The sequence below is a fragment of the Neopsephotus bourkii genome, unplaced genomic scaffold, assembly GCF_033783945.1.
Source record: "Neopsephotus bourkii isolate Nb327-2 ecotype Australia unplaced genomic scaffold, CSIRO-AGI_Nbou_v1 NB_244, whole genome shotgun sequence".
Classification (NCBI taxonomy): domain Eukaryota; kingdom Metazoa; phylum Chordata; class Aves; order Psittaciformes; family Psittacidae; genus Neopsephotus; species Neopsephotus bourkii.
In genome coordinates, this window is record NW_026900754.1 from 1,675,754 (window position 1) to 1,690,122 (window position 14,369).

General features: G+C 43.8%; 2 long non-coding RNA genes across 2 annotated transcripts; one reads left to right on the plus strand and one right to left on the minus strand.

The window, feature by feature from the left end:
- Nucleotides 1-486: 486 nt before the first annotated feature.
- Nucleotides 487-8,868, minus strand: LOC133208157 (uncharacterized). The gene is made up of 3 exons (XR_009724264.1): nucleotides 8,812-8,868; nucleotides 4,423-4,526; nucleotides 487-547 (listed from the first exon to the last, which is right to left on the minus strand). It is a non-coding gene; the product is annotated as an uncharacterized LOC133208157 (long non-coding RNA).
- LOC133208156 (uncharacterized) lies at nucleotides 487-11,134 on the plus strand. The gene is made up of 4 exons (XR_009724263.1): nucleotides 487-581; nucleotides 4,525-4,649; nucleotides 5,032-5,136; nucleotides 10,735-11,134. It is a non-coding gene; the product is annotated as an uncharacterized LOC133208156 (long non-coding RNA).
- The last annotated feature ends 3,235 nt before the right edge of the window (nucleotides 11,135-14,369 follow it).

Here is a 14,369-nt window from a genome sequence, read left to right on the forward strand (position 1 = left end):
AAAGTGACTCTGCTGCTCTGATTGACTCTGTGGCTCAAGAGCAGAAGCTACCTATGGGATGGAACCCCAGCTCTGGAGAGGAATCACTTCACTTTTTGGCTACAGCTATCTGCGCTTTAGCCCAAGCACCCTGCCAAAGACTTTGTTACCTGCATAAAATAGCACGTGGGTGTCCAACAAGCTGGTGTGAAGGGATGGAAGAAAGAGATTTTGTGTTAAAAGCCAAGAGCTTCAAAGAAAGAGAGAAGCTGGGAATACCACTTATAGGTGTACTGCACTAGGAGGGCTCAGAGATGTGATCCAATTCAGTTCTGGTTTACATTACTAAAAACGTGCTTTGCACCAGAGAGGGAACTTGTGAGGAACAGGTTATGGAAGTGGCACTATTTGTTTTCAGTGTCTAAATGGGATGTGTTAGGGTTTCTGTTCCTAGTCACCTGGCATGCCAACAAGCAGCAGCTATTCCTGTAACTCCCAGCATGATTGTGTGAGTGCCTTTTTAAAGGCCTGGTTTCTTCCAGAGCAAGGATCAGCCAGGTGCCTGGATCTGACCCATGAACAATAGAAAGGGACAAAGGAAAGTGAGCTCCTTTCTTGCTCTTTATTTTGTTTGTGGGGACTCTGCTCATGGGAAATAAAGTCTATTTGTGACATAATTCTCTTCTCCTGTAAGCTATTTGTGAAACTTCTTGTTGGATATAGATGTAAGCTTGTGCAATGCCTTCAGCTTGTGCATCATAGCACTGATGCTTACTGCAGCTGGTTCTGAACCAGTAACTTTGCTGGCATGTATTTATTTTGGTTATATTTGTAAACTGAAAATTGCTCCATTGAAACCTTAAATTGTGTAAGCAAAAGCACATCGGTGCCATAATCCTAAATTCATTTTACAGGCAAATCCAACAAGAGCTACTGGTTTCATTACTGCTGGTAGCTAGAGCCTGCTACCTTTTCAAGCAGAGCCTGCAGAAGGCATCAGTTTATTCCTGAACTGGAGAGACTTTTAACCTGCACTAAGTGCTTGGAAACTGCTGGGCTTGGTACTGAATCAGCTACAAGATGTTTGTGTATAGTGTCCTGTTTTCCTGAAGGAATGAGGAAGGTGGCCTTCAGCAGAAAATAATGAACCCTAGAGAACATGTGTACTAACAGGGATGTTGGCTCAGGCTTTATTACAGCCCTGAATTAGACAGTCACTCTACTTGGTGAAGCACTGCGCCAAGAGAATAGTGAGGTGACACCTGAACCCTCAGATGACTAGTACCTTAGAGCAGGGTGCCTGTTAATGCCAATAAATGATTATGGCAGGATGCTTCCTCCAAGCTCCACACAGGGCTTGTGCTGTAACTTATCTCTGGCAGAGGGACAGATAGACTGTGCTTAACAGAACATAGAGATTGCCCTGAAGGACTTATGCAAAAGACTTGTACTTCAAAGTAACAGGGACAAAGCTAAAGGAGCTCAGAGAGACAATCACAGTTAGTCACACCTTTGATGTGCCCTTATCTTATCAGGATATGCAGATATAAGGCCCCTGTAGAGGCTGGCTAAGTGGCAAGTCATTGATTGTGTAAAGACTGAGTCGATGGGCCTTGGTTCCTTAAAGTGAGCAAGTCCCGGAGGACTTTCATCCTAAAGCATTAAAAAAATAAAATGACATTGCAAACTATGAACTTCAAGTCTCCCCCGTAAAGCAGCAGTTGGAAGCAGATGTGGCAAAGGCCTGGGCTGGGATACACACAGCATGTTGCACCCTTGGTGGTATTTCAAGTCCTCCCAGCTTCTGAGGTTTGAGGTTACCATCTCCAAACTCAGGTGGCAGCTCTTTGTAAACAAGATCCTGATCCACTCCACCGTCTTCAGTTATTACAGAAGAGCCAGCTCTGTGGCTGCCTGCTAGCGAAGAGCCTGGATTACAGTATGTTGGAATAGAGCAAACCAGTCTCTAATTTTCAGTACAGGGAGGCTTGTCTTTGGTCTTCATGAGGCATTTGCCCTTGAATCTGCTTTTTTCAACCCTCCAGAGAAGAAGTGGCGAATGGGGGGAATAACCATGGGAAGGCTTGACTTTTTTTAATTTTTTTCCTGTCGTCTGCTTAGCAGCTGAACCGGGGAGGTTCTGTCAACCTTTGTGGCTTTGTGACATTGCCGCTTCTAATCTGTTGTAGGCTATATCTGTGCCACCCTTGGGGATGGCTATTTTTCTGGGAGACATGATGAGCCTTGGGGCAGACAGGTGTTACAGTGGTCTACTTTATCCTGAGATTGTGGTGGTTTCTTTCTATGTTAGGGAGGAGATATTTCCTCTGAGAAAACAGGTCTACTCTTTGGCTTGTTAAATCCTCCGTGCTTCTGACACACAAGTGCTGCCAGGCATGTTGTGCATGGATGACTAATGTCTGCTTGGATGCATGAGGCATGTGCAGAGGTCTGTTGCAATGCTGAGCCTCTGTCTCTGTACAGCAGCTTGCAGAGGTCAAAGAGCCTGCCCAGCATTAATGCTCCAACCAAAGAGTCTGGAAACCTTGTCTAGCTTAAGACATTTCCCAGGAAGAGTGAGGACATGCATCCATCTGAAGCTACTTTCTGAGCAGGAGACTCTGAGCACAGGGATGGGCATTGTGCGTTTTATTGCCACAGAAACATAGCCATCTGTCAGAAGTATAATTTTGACAAATGTAATTCAGGGTTTGGCAGCCTGATATGGGATATCACTTGCCCTCAAACCTCCTACTTGAGCGAAAAGAATGACTGAGTATGGCACTTGTGATAAGAGAACGTGCTGGTTATCTATATTTTTTCAAATCAGCTCAGTTTTTCAAGTGCCCTCCAAAGACAGCCCAAGTGACTCTTGAAACAACTGTGTGATCAACTCTTTAGTGTACAGGGCATTCTCTAGCTGCCTTGACCTTTGACAGCTGAGCTGTCTCAGCAGCTATCAGCTCTCTAGGCATTGTGCTCTTGGCTAATCACTAAGTCCAAGAGTCAAGAGCAGAGGGAAAGGCTTGACACCTGCTGCAATGCAAGGTGGAGAATCAGTGCCTCAGAGCCTCTAATTTTAAGGCTTCTAATTTCTGTCAGTGCAGGCTATCAAAGAGCTTCAATAGTTTACTTTTCTTCTGTTTAGTTCTAAGAGAAAAGGTTTTTCCCTTCTAGTTTCCTGAAGCGGTGAGCCCAGTATGTAGTGGCATGGCATGGCACTCAAGCAGTTAATTGCCTTGTTTTCCAATCTGCATGGGAAAAGGAGTGTTCTTCTAACATTATTGCTCTGTGCAATAGGTTGCTGTCTTTCCTGACTCTGCATCTGGCAATAACTTCCTCCTTTCAGATAGAGTGAAATTTATCTACAGAATTCTTAGTAACTGGAAGTACAAGCAAGAGGGGCAGTCATGAGATCAGCTAGTATAATCTAGCTTCATGCAACTGAAGCTGAGCATGCCTTCCCTCACTAGTGCCCACAAGCACAATTTCCTCTTCTAAAGTGGAGATTGATGTCTGGGTCACCCAGCTCTGAGGTCTTGCACACAAGCTTGTCATGCAAAAAAAAAGTTTTAAAAAGCATGTTAATTACAATGCAGTGGAAGTGTTAACACTGTTGTCTCAGGTTTGGTTTGTATACTGATGGTGGGCTTAATAATGGAAGAACTCTGGGATCATGTTCTGCTTGTTACATTTGGATTTTATGATGTGTTTTATAGTCCTTAAAATGCACTGCTTTAAACACTTACTGTTTGGTCAGGAGTCCAAGGTCAAGATTCTGGAGGATGGTACAAGTTCAGCTCTAAATTATGGTCCAAAGGACTCCCTTATATTTGTGGCTATTTGGAGTTAAAGAACATTAGCTTTTAATTACAGAAGGGGAAAAAAATGGAAAGGAAAACAGTTTAAAAATGCTATAAAATGCAAGTAAGATTATTTGGAAAATGGTATTTGGAGTTGATTTTCTGGTAGTGGCATGGGCTGCCTAAATCCTCAGAACTCTGGATCTGCCTTTGGTGACCCAGAGGGATGGAACCAGTTGCCAATCCTGTGCTCTTAGGGCTTCACCCCTCCACTCCCCACTCTTCCCCAACCCTCCCCCACCAAAAGAAATTATTGTCTCTAGGGATGTTCTGTGTCCTCAGTTTTTTTTTTCCAATAATTTTGTTTTCACTGCAATTACAGGGCCCAAGCCCCATGGTGGGCAATGGGAAGAGATGTGTGGCTTAGTGCACTTTGGGTCATGGTTATGGTTTACCTGGATTAACTCTGTCCTTGCTGTAGTCCTATTCTCTACAAATGCTAATGGAACTGATGGTTGAATTCACAGCACTCAAAGGAGAACACATTATGGTTCATCAGAAAGGTGCCCAAGATGGGGAAGAGATTCTGAAACTGCCTTCCTGACAGAACAGTGAAGCTAACAAGCATGTTTGGATGGACCTTATCCGATATGGTGTCTTTAGGAACAAGACTGTAGGTGCCAGTGACCCAGGAATTTCAGTTTGGTTCTGTATTCCCGGGACCATTGTGTTCTCTTTGCAGATCTGTAACAGAACTTATCTCACTTAACACCTGTCTGATTCCACCATTTCTTCTATGTGAACACTACCAGCTCCTTCAGACTTGTTTCTTCTGCTGTGGTAGAGCCTTAACAGCCTTCTAAAGCAGTAAGTTGTCTTACAAAAGAGAATGAATTTACTTGATGGAAAGATGGTATAAATCAAACAGTGGCATTTTGGCATTACTTTCCTATGTCTGTCTAACAGAAAAGGAGTGGCTTTGTTCTGACAGTAGAGCACCCTCACACTCATTTTCCGAGCCTGGTGTTAAAGAGTTGTACATGCCATTTGGTGTTGTACAGGGGATGCTCAGTACCTGCTACACTAGGTGCTATGCAAGGCAAATGAGTAATTATGTAGGAAATAGCTCAGAGGTTCTACGACTATGCTACCACACTATCAAATGACCATTGCTCTCTAGTGTCTGACAAGCTGAGAGCACTTGAGTGGGGAATATGGAAGGATCTCACTCTTCTCTTGCACCTAATAGTAACAACAAAAGTGCAGGACCTTAACATCTTTGAGACAGCTGTCAAGTGTGAGTTCACTTTTGAAGCCATACTTCCTAAGGATTTTACGTCTGCTGGCACTCGACGTGGAGACTTTGGTTAAGTCAGTGTCAATTCAAAGTGGGAAGAAAGCCAAGGGGCAGCTTGTACTTGTTCTTTTTGTGCCTGGGTAAGCTGGATTTGTAAGTTACTGCAGAAGGAGGGTGAGGATGTAAGAAATAAAAACAGCTCTAACCAGCTGGAACTAGATCTTTCCTAGCAGGACAGCTACAATTTATCAAGCAGAAACAATGCGTAACTGTTTGCCTTGTGAGTAAACATGACTGGAACAAAGCCCGGGCTGTATGTGTGTGTGCTTGTGAACCTCCTTGCACTTACTTTACTGGCTGTCCACGTGCTGGTCAGTGTGTGGTCTGTATCTTTAATCAGAGACAAAAGAAGAGGGATGGGCAGGCAGCAACAGACAAACATAACCCTTCCTGTGCATGGAGACCTGCAGTTTGTCTGTGCTAGGCCTATGGTATGCCTCTGGTGCACCCAAAAGATTCCTATATGTAGTTCCACAGGTTAGTAAAAGCAGAGTTGGCAAGTAAGTTCAGATGAAGTAGAACAATTATCTCATGGGGCAATGCAAACAAAGCAGCTATTCCAGTGTGTCTTATAAATGTGGCTAATTTGGTTCCTAACATGGTCATTAGGACTGCATGGTGAGAGAGGGTGTGATTAGCAGCTTGGTGCTGCCAGCGCACCTTTATTCTCTGAGCACTGCAGCACTGTTCAGCTACCTACTATACCACCTACCAGGCTGGGGAGTTACTTTGCTGTCTGAGTAGTCTGAAATTCCCCTTTGATTTTGTACAAGGGAACATCTCAACTATTTATCTTCAGCTAGTATGGCACAGAGCTGGAGTTACTGATAGAGTATCTGCTCCTCTGCTTCATTGCTCTTGGCTCACAGCACAGTTACTCTGTTCTGATTGTGAAAGTGGTAAATTGAAGTTGATGCCTTATTTTCCAATGTCATTTTCAACTGTGAAGCCTGAAAACAGTAACAATATGTAAGTTGTTTATCACTGCTCCTAGGGATGGGAGGGAAGAACGAGAGGAATGTGTCCCATGCTGCCAGAGTGAATTGGAAACAGAAGAGTGAAGTTCTGGTGAAATTAAATAAATTAGTCTAATTAGCCTGTCCACTTAATTAAAATTATTTTACTTATTTTGTCCTGGTTATATGACATGAGAGGGGAAAGAGCTGATATGTGTCTAGGAGCATCTGGAAAACTGTGACATTATTGATGGAAAAGAGGTGGTCGGTGAGTGAAGTGCAAGACAGGGAACAGGAATGCTGGGGTGAGAAAAAGAAGCATTGGGAATGATGGATCTTGGATACTTAGTTTATTTTTGTTGCAGACAGTGAAGGATTTCTAATCCAGGGAAAGATGACTTGATAGTTCCTTCTGGATGCAGCACTGAGAATGACACCTAAAGGAACTGCCCTTCCCAGGGGTGCAGGGACAGGCTGTGTGATTAAGTCCCTGCAAACAGAGCATTCAAATCATTGCTCATTTCCTGTTGGCTTTCCAAGATCCCTGAGGAAGCTGAAGCACTGCATTCTCTAGTTACACCTTAGCTACTCTGTTCTGTTTGAGCCTTTTTGTGCTGAGGTCTCTGCTGCAACAGCAGTTTACTCCTCAGTTGCCACCTTTCAGTTTGCTTTGACCATGGAAGATGATGCCAAATGGCAGCATAAACTGATCCCTGGCTAACAGTACTTGGCAAACCAACCATGGAACTGATTAGGCTTTAACTTCACTTATCTGCTTAACAGCCCAGCTCTCCAAAGTAAGAGATTGGCACTAGTACCAGCAGGCTCTGGAAGGTGACGTTGTATTGGCTTATACTGAGTCTATATCCAAAAGGTTTCCTTTAGGGGTATAAGGAAAGCACTTGAAGAAGGCTGAAGAATGAATTGCTTATTTTCTGATGTGCATGGGACTAGCTTGCCAATGTCCAAAGGCAAGTGAAGTTTCTGAAGCCCTATATGATGAAACAAAAGCCTGAGAGCATTTAAATAGCCATGATTATGCTTTAATGAGCTATAAAGAGATCCCAGCACACATAAGGCTGGCATATCTTGTGTGCACTAGCCTCAAGCCCAAGCTTAGTATCTTAGACCTCAGGTGATGCAGCCACAGTGCTCACGCAGAAAGCGATTAGTCTGTGATCCATCTGAAAACAGGTCCTTCACACTGTACTTCACTAATTCCCCCAGAGGTCAGCCCCATTCTTTAAAGCACTCACATCCCTTTTCCAGCCTGTGTGTTGCAGGTCTGGAGTGCAGGTCCAAGTGCAGCTTGGGGATTTTGTTCGGCTGATCACTGTGGAAAAAGTAAAAAGCTTTTGAAAACCTCCAAATCAAAAGAGGCCATTGTGTCAGAACTGAGATGGGGCATTGCCAGGCTCCTGTCATTGAGGGGATCAAGAGCAGGACAGGGTAGGAGGGGGACATGGAGAGAGAGCACAATGGCAGTTAGTGGCGAGTCCTCATGAGGAGCAAGACTGTCTCCTGGCAACGTGTGGCAGTCAGTGGATGAGGCAAAAGGAGCCTGAATGAGATGCCAGGGTCCACTTCAAGAGGTCTGGAGAAATTTGCTGTTCTCTTATTGCAGACCTGCCTAGTTTATTAATAACACTTCCTTGTGATGCAATCCTCGCTGCTACGGCAGTGTGGACAACAAGTGTATGTAGGGCACAGATCTGCCTGCAGAGGAGTTGGGTAGCACTTTTGATTGGCCCTCTCCTGGACCGTTTCTTGGCTGTGACATTTGGTTGCCATGCCAACTTTTCAGCATTAAATCATAATCTAAGCACAGCAGGAGGCCCAAGCCTTCTAAGATCTAGTTCCTGTTCTCTCCCCGCTGACCTGACCGTATAACTGGTTGTGTGAGCTTGATCAGCTGGACACTTTGATGTCAGCAACAATGCAGATGAAATGACAGTTCCCTTTGGAAACAGGTACAAAAGTTAATGGGAGTTATGCTTGGGAGATTCCTGGATTCCCAGCTTTGCCACCTGTCTGAAATTAAGCCCTCTCTGTCAGGCAGCTCAAAGCCTGCTTGGGTGGTGGTGAGCTAGGAAAGGCTTCCATTTCTTAGATTCACTGCCTCATTAATGCCTGTTTAGTATTAAGCTACTGCATAGATCCCCTCACAATTAAGACTGTTTCTGGGCTACTAAAGACATGCTTCAGATTGTCAAGATTAAAGGTCTTGAAACAAGAAGTACTCCATTGGAAATTATGTCTATTAGATCATTAAAATGTTAAATATGTTGAATGCACAGTTCATGTTTATTTTCCTTCCATAACGGGTTGACAAAGAGGCACAGAGTTAGTAATGCTGAAATGCTCAAAATAAAGAACCTGTTCTGGAAATGACAAAACTGAAAGGGTGATGCTTACCTTCAGGGCTGAAAAATCAGATGAGTACTAGAGGGGAAAACTCCCTGAATTTTTATTAATATTGTTTGATAGATGTCTTCAATGACTGCATTGTGAAAGGCTGATACTGGCAGTCCATGAATGTGAGCCCCTGGAAGAGGCTGCTTGGAATTTTGTCACAGCTTTTAGCATAGAAGAGTCAAGTCTTGGCAATGCCTGACTCTTCAGGACAAGGTTGCCTACTTGACTTTGTTAATTACTCTTCAGCTGTTGTGCAACATAATATGGTGTTGAAAATACAGTGAGAAATCAGAAGAAATACCTGCACCACAACATGGAGTAACCATGGTTTGGACTGGTGTGCATACACTGGAGATCACAGTTTATCTGCACACTTCTTCATTTTTATGGTGCCCAGGATATGGTCTGAGCAGCCCCTAAAGCCAGAGAGCAGTCTGGATTACTGAACCCTGGTTTCATAGAATCATAGAATGGCTAGGGTTGGAAAGGACTTAAGATCATTCAGTTCCAACCCCCTGCCATGGTCAGGGACATCTCACAGGACACAACCTTCTCCAGTGCCTCACCACCCTCTCAGGTCCCTCCACACCTTTAGCCTCAGGGACCATTTACAGGGAATCTGCTAGGGAAATATATATTAACCAATTGTGACTCTGGAGAGCTCCCAGTCCGAACCAGCACAATGGAAATGTTCAACCAGTTTCAGTGTGTGGATCTCCTCACTCGCAGACCAGTGTTGCATCTCCTAGTCATCGCTACTTGTCTGAGTCACGGTTTCCATGTGCTTTAAACAGGAAGGCTGCAATAAAGAGGTAGAGACTGTGGGGAGGGAGGTGCGGGAGTTTTCTTAGTGAGTAAAAAGAAATGTCACCAAGCAAAAATTCCATCAGAGTTAAAAAGGAAGTGAGGAGATTGCCTTTATGCAGCAGCTCTGTTCTGTTTTGCAGAGATGCTGGCATGATTACAGAAGTGTAAGGAGGATCAAAGAGGCAGTCTAGCAGATGGCAGCAGCTCTTGCTAAATCCTCCTTCTTTATAGCCTTTGTTTCAGGGAACTCTGACAGCAGTGCTAAAGCTCTTTACTTATCAGGTGGTAGGTTAAAGGAAAACTTGTCTTGCAGGCTTCACATTGTAAATGAAGTGCTCTCTTTGCCTGTGGAATGTGGTGTCTGCCTTAAAGTTATGCACTTTTATACACCTGATTATAGGGACAACTTAGATAAATTTTCCTGCAGGGTTAGGACTCCTAACTATGGGACCTTCTGGAGAAACAGGGTGACGGATAAGAAGGTACAGGAGGCAGAACTCTCCTGTGGGAGTATGCTATTTGAATGATTTGTCATTGATAATCCATCACTAAAGCTAGCTTCAAGATAAACTCCCAAATCTTGCGGGGGAGAACCAGACAGAACTGGCACATGCTTTAGCTAGAAGAAGTTATCATCCTTGGCATGTAAATCAAAGTGTGAACAGAAATGCCATGTTGAAAAGGAATCATGGCTAACATAGACGTCAGCTACTGTCTTGGTGGATGGAGGAGATGATTGCAACTGGTTTGCCACCCACCCTGAAATGGGTGGGAGGGCTTCTATCAAACAGGCCCTGGTAGTTAGCAGCACTCTGAGGTGGTCCATTCCCCATGGGAAAGAAGGTTTTTTTGATGCAGCATCATCTGTTATGCAATAATTGATCTACATGGAGACTGGATGATTTTTGTTTTGTTAGCTTGAGGAAGGACTGTCTCTAGCTGGGTGCAAAGTGCTTCCTACACGTTAAGCTCCAGAAGGCTCTTTTGGAAAGCAGCTGGTGGAAATATGCACCTATTTTGTTCCCATGTGCTTCCCACTGTCTTTGTAGCAGCTGGCCCTAAGGCTGTGAGCCAGCACCACAGCCCCACCCCAGAATGCTGGAGAGGGGCAACTACCAGAGCAGGAGCAGAAACACTGAAAATCACCAACGGATCCTCAATGATAATCACTTAGCAAAGAGGAAGCTGTCACTGAGCAAGGGGGTGGTGGTGATGAGGTAGTTCAATTCTCCAGGAAGAAGTGAGGAATCACTGGGAAAAAGGACTGCCTGAGAATGTGAAATTACCTAAAACTAACAGGCTTTCTTTTGAGCTAGGGGAAAGGATGAGGAAGGGAAAGGTTGGGTAAATGAGGACTGTGGGGCTGGTCAAGGACTGTATTCTAAAAACACACTTGCATCCTTATTTTCACTTGCAGAAAAAGGGAGGAATTGAAGCTGCTCACCATTCTCAGTGCTTCCTCTGGACTACAAGCTAAGTCTCAAAGGGGTCTCACAAGCTCATCTTGTTTCTTCACCCACCCCAGAGCAGGATTAACTACACCTGTTTGTCTAACCTTTTACGAAAACCTCCCTTTGATGGAAACATCACTATCTCCCCAGGCAATTCATTCAATACCCCTGCAGCTACAAAATTTGTCCATGCTGTTTAACCTATATTTCATTTGGTATACTTTAGGTATATCTTTGTCTGCCCTGATTGAAGGGATCATGGCTGCACAGACTGCTCTCTTCCATTTGCTGTTTTTGTAACTAATAGGCTATGTATTGACTCTTTTCTGGGTTATGTACTTTTCTGGGCTAAGCCAGTCCTTACACTTAATATTTACTTAATAGTCGGCACATGGTCTCTGACTTCTGATGGTTCTGACTTACATCCTCTGGATTTGCCATCCGCCCTCAAATCAGTCCCTCAGTGTGCAGTCCAGCCAAGAGAGCACACCTCACTCTGTATTCAAGGGTTATGGCCTTGAGAACAGTCAGAGACCTGAAAAAAATCTTTTTTGCCAAGAGTAACTTCTAGTATGTAGCAGTGAGGACATAGAAATCTGCACTTTAAAGCAGAGAGATGGCAAGTTAAGATAGTAACATCAGGGCTTTTGATGTAGAGTAAAAGACTTCTTGATTTTATTTCTCTTTAAATGAAAAGAAGTGGCTTCTGAAGTATCTACAGAACCCTTGCTTAAGAAGTCACAAGAGTACAGTGGCTTTAACCATGCAGAAAATATTGTCCATCCCTTAGGAGCACTTGAGCACCCTAAATTATTTGGCTGAGCCTGGGCTCAGACCTGAGTTCCTGCTCTGTGATAATGCTCCTCTCTCCCACAGTTGCTTCCAGAGAAGAGATTCTGATGCCATTTCCAAGCTGACAGGCAGCTGGGGGTGCCAAATATCTCTGTCAAAACAAGCCTAAGACCCTACCGTGTTAATTTTCTCATTCATAGCGAAAGTCGTGCTTTATTGAATAGTTTCTCAAAAAGCCTATTTTTAGTCAGGCACCGATGTTAGCAGATCTTAAAATGCAGTCCTAGTCCTAAAAGAGACTGCCTAAAAAGGAAAAGGGGAGGAGGGATTCAAAGTGTTGAGCAGTTCCCTGTGTGTCTCCCTCAAGCAAACCCCAGCACTGACAAGCAGAAACTTTTCCTTTGTTTTTCTAACTGTCAGTTTTGGAATGTGGAAGCTGACATTTCAGCTAGGCTTTCTAGCACACATCCTTAGAGAAAAAAGCCCACAAAACCTTTCTGAATTCATTAGCATCTCTCACAGGTGAGATGACAGTGGAATAAAATGCTGCAAGCTGTGAATAGCAGTACCGCAACCTATTCCTTGTCAACTTGAGATGAAAAAAGCTCACTCCTGTTACTATAAACTCTTCAGTTCCAAGAGGAGCAGGGAAGTAGAAGACTCTCCTTTTGATAGTCAGCTGCTCTAGATGCTCACTTAGGAAATGATTTTGTATGGAAGCAGGTGTCAGACTGAAGCTGAAGTCCATGCCTAAATAGTTTTTTGAAGAGTTATGCACATACAACAGGACATGAACAGCTGATGTGCTTCTGACTGGGACTGAACACTTTTGCCTCCCACATGTTGTAGTTCTCAAGAGTTATTTCTGATAAAGGAGTTGTTCTAACTTAAAACTTGCTTCCAAAACAGCATCCCATCTGCAAACCGCTTGAAGATATGAATCTGATTGTCCACTCTGGAGCTGATGTAAGATAAAATTTCCCCAAACAAATGGTGTCAGTTTCATTTTAATTCTCTTGTTTTCACCAGTGTGGGCTTGATGACTGATGGAATTGACATGTATTAAGTGTTTATGCAGATGTTTCTTTCTGACAGATCACTAGAAAAAGCCTCCAAGGAAATGAATCTGGCCCTTCTTCTTTGAGTGTCTTCAGGCTAAGGCAGGAAGCAGGAAGCAAGTATTTTTCCTCCTGTGAAAAGTTATAAAACAATTGGGAATCCTTGCAGGGGATCAAACACTGGAACAAGAGCATTCTTTACAAATGAGAATTTAATTGCATGTCATCAGTTTGCCTTTGCAGTGCTGCTCTGGCTGACCTTTGGTTTATCTTCCATCCAAATGCGACACGGTGTATCCTGCTTGGTTGCACATTTACATTTGCACATGTTCTATAGCAATTAGCTACTTCCCTCTTTTCTTTCTCCCTTTCTCCTTCCTTTCCTTCCAGTGTTAAGTTTACCAAGTTGTCTGCTTCCTGTCCAAAACACAGGGAATAAACTGTTGCAAAGCACTCTAATAGAAACAGGTATCTGAAACTGCTGTGGGTCTGCTGCCTTCCCAATCCTACAGCTCTGACAGCACAGACCTTACAAAGTAACTGATCAGATGGAGCGCTGCTATTTTTCAACTGTTTTCACTGTGTGTCAAGTCTTGTCAGCAAGCCAGTCTGAACTGGCAGCAGAGCTCTGGAATAAGCCATGGGGAAAGCAGCAAAACAGAGTCATTTATCTTTGAAACAAAAGCACTGAAGATGGAATGTCTGATTCTATTCTCATTTAGACTGGTGAGAAGCACACACAACTCCCCTGAAATCCAGAACAGAAGTGCAGGAGGAAAAAAGTGAGCTCCTGCACAGTTTGCACAGCCAGCAGAAGTGAAACAGCAATTTTGTATGATAGAGAAAAATCTGCCGCTTCACTGGGTGGGAGGGGGAATGGTGAAAACCCAAACCTTAATGTCCCTTAGAAAATTTTTTTAGATTGATTTGCTGGGGTTTTTTGCTTTGTTTTGTTCTGTTTCATTTTGTTTTGTTTTTAAGGTGTGTGGCCCCTACACTGCTGGTGTAATTCCGTGATCAGTGGGAGCTTCTCTGAATTTCTGATGGTGACACTGACAGGATTTGGTTAAGCCTGTTCAATTCTCCTGGTATCGGGACTTCTTGTCTTAAAAAAGCATCAGACTTCAATAATTTCCAGAATGCTGTTTATACTGCTTATTAATGAGTTTGGATGGGGTTTTCACCCCTTCTATCCTAACAGCAATCCAGAGTAACTACTGACTTGGGTATGTTTTGGTGTGAGATCAGAGCTGGTGCATGACACTTCCCTGTGTTCAGAAGGGCGCTGTTTTGAGACAATCTGATTGCCAGGACACACAAAGCGGAAGTGAGAAAATGCTGAGGAAGTAAAACGAGCTGTTGGATGACACACATCTCATCAGCTCTTAAAGGGAAACTCCAAGGTTTCAGAAGAGCTGTTTTGAGCAGCAGATGACTGAGAATAACACCTCTGATGCACAAGTCTGCTAATACAGGCCAGCACAGGGATGGATTCTGCACTTACTCAACTCCTCCTGAAGACAGTAAATGGCACCTGAGAGATACATATCACTGTCATTTGGATAGAGGCAGTCAATGTCTGTGCAAGAAAGGGATGTTTTCCAGTGCCATCCAGTGAATTAGCAGCAGAAACCAGGTAACCGTAGTCTTGTGTCTCAGTAACCTGAGTACGGCATCTGCTGCTTGCAGCTTTGTGATCTGAATCTGAGCACATGATGTTGTGTGGTTTGCAATATTAGTCTGTTTCAGCT